This window comes from Budorcas taxicolor, chromosome 5 (assembly GCF_023091745.1).
Source record: "Budorcas taxicolor isolate Tak-1 chromosome 5, Takin1.1, whole genome shotgun sequence".
NCBI classification, from domain to species: Eukaryota; Metazoa; Chordata; class Mammalia; order Artiodactyla; family Bovidae; genus Budorcas; species Budorcas taxicolor.
In genome coordinates, this window is record NC_068914.1 from 26,469,576 (window position 1) to 26,472,245 (window position 2,670).

Here is a 2,670-nt window from a genome sequence, read left to right on the forward strand (position 1 = left end):
AATAATTATCCATTCTTCCTCTCTTTCACAATAGCAAAATTAGCAGAGTTTTAGCTGGTGATATTACTGCTGATATTGGAAATAAACTGTGGATTTTCCAGCTTCCCTTATTGAGAGACCATATGCTTCATTCTGCCCAGTAGTCTGTAAATGGACATGCTATATAACATATGGGGACTTTTGCTTAAGAAACAATTTGTATGTGTTCTTTGTCCCTTTTTGGAAACTTCCTCCATTCAGTTACCTAAAACAAGAATGCCAATTTAAACTAGGAGGATAAGGATAAGCCCCTGCCAAGGGATACCAAGAACGGAGGGCCACTGAGGTAATTACAGAGTAGCTTTTAATATTTCAAGATTTTTCAGTGTGAGGAAAATGTCTATCCTGTGTAATTCCTTCACTTTATTCTTTGCAATTTTTTACTAAGAATTCATATAAAATTCAACATTTTAATGTTAAATCCAGTGGTTTTTAGTATATTTACAAGGTTATGAGGACTATTCACTAATGAATTCTGGATCATTTCCATCATCCCCAAATGAAACCCCATGCCTATTAGCAGGCCTTCCCAACCTTCTCTCCCCCCATCCCTGGCAAATACTTAATTTGCTTTCTGTCTCTGTGGACTGACTGATTCTGCACATTCCATACCAGTGGAACCATACAACATTTGCCCTTTTGTGCCTGGATTCTCTCATACATAGCACAGTGTTTCCAAGGTTCATCCCTGTTGCGTGTATCACTGCTTCGTTTCTTTCTACGACTGAGCAGTGTTCCATTATATGGATAAATGTGGTCTATCCAGCAGAAGAGATTTGTATTTATCCCCCCCTTTTTGCTATTATAAATAATTCAGCTATGAACATCGATATATGTGCTTATCTGTGAACATATGTTTCAATTCTCTCAAGTACATACCTAGGGGTGGAATTGCTGGCTTATTTGATAATTTTATGTTTCACTTTTTGAGAATCTTTCAAACTGTTTTTTATAGTAGCTGAATCATTTTATATTCTCATTGCAATGTTTGAGAATTCCATCTAATGAATTTTTCATTTCAGGTAGTATAATTTTAAACTCTAGAATTTCTATTTGTTTCCTTTTAAATAATTTCTACCTCTTTATTAATATTCTCCATTATGTTAGGTATCATTCTTATTCTAAAGAACTATCTTTCCTAGAGTTCTTTAAATATGAGTCCCTTTAGCCTTTCACATATACTTAAAATAGCTGATTTAAAGTCTCTGTTTAGTACATCCAATGTTTGAGTTTTCTCAGAGATAATTTTTGATTGCTTTTTTAGGTTGTTGTTTAGAGTCATATTTCTTTCTCTTTTAAAATATTTATGTATTTAATTTGGCTGCACCAGGTCTTTGTTGCAGCATGTGGGATCTAGTTCCTGACCAGGGATGGAACCCTGCATTGGCAGAGCAGAGTCTTAGCCACTGTATTACCAGGGAAGTCCCCTAGGGCCATATTTCTTGTATCTTTGAATGCCTTGTACATATATATATACACGCATATACACATATATATATATATATCTGTCCTAAAGGAGATCAGTCCTGAGTGTTCATTGGAAGCACTGGTGTTGAAGCTGAAACTCCAATACTTTGGCCACCTGATTCGAAGAACTGACTCATTTGAAAGGATCCTGATGTTGGGAAAGATTGAAGGCAGGAGTCGAAGGGGACGACAGAGGATGAGATGGTTGGATGGCATCACCGACTCAATGGACATGAGTTTGGGTAAACTCCAGGAGTTGGTGATAGACAGGGAGGCCTGGTGTGCTGCAGTCCATGGGGTTACAAAGAGTCGGATATGACTGAGCGATTGAACTGAACTGATTTATACACATATGTTAATGAAAACTAGAAACTGAATAATTTCCAGAGTGGCAACTCTGGAAATCATCTTCTGCTTCCCTTTCGAGATCTTTTGCTGCTGCTTATAGTTGTTTGTTTAGTGACTTTACCAAACCAATTTTATAAAGTCTATATTCTTTGCCATGTGAAGTCACTGTAATGTTTGTTCCATTAGATTGAAAGTGAAGTGAAAGTGTTAGTTGCTCAGTCGTGTCCAACTCTTTGTGATGTCCATGGACTATAGCCCACCAGCCTCGTCTATGGAATTTTTCAGGCAAGAATACTGGAGTGGGTAGCCATTTCCTTCTCTGGGAGATCTTTCCTGACCCATGGATCGAACCAGGGTCTCTTGCATTGCAGGCAGATTCTTTACTGTCTGAGCCATCAGGGAAGCCCTCCATTAGATTAGTGATTGATTAACAATTAGAGTTTTTCTTAAATGCTTAGAATTGAAAATTCTCTCAGTCCTCACAAGGGCTCAGGGTATGTGTATTATGGCATGCCTTCAACATTCAGCCAGGTAATTTACAACTCTGCCTTAGCCTTTACTTCCTGTTTATCTATAGGCTTGAGCTCAGCGAGAGGTAAGAGCTTAGGGTCTTCTCTGGTCTTTTCCTGAGCATGTGGATAACCCTGTTATGCACATAACCTTCTAGATTTCCAGAAGTATTCTGGAGCTTTTCAAAGGTCTTAGGAAAATCTCATTCCCCAGCCTTACTCCTAAGATTTTGGGGTAATCTACTGTTTGTGCTGTTATTCATTGGCTCAGGTAGCAATAACTAAAACACTTGTCTATAAATGTTTT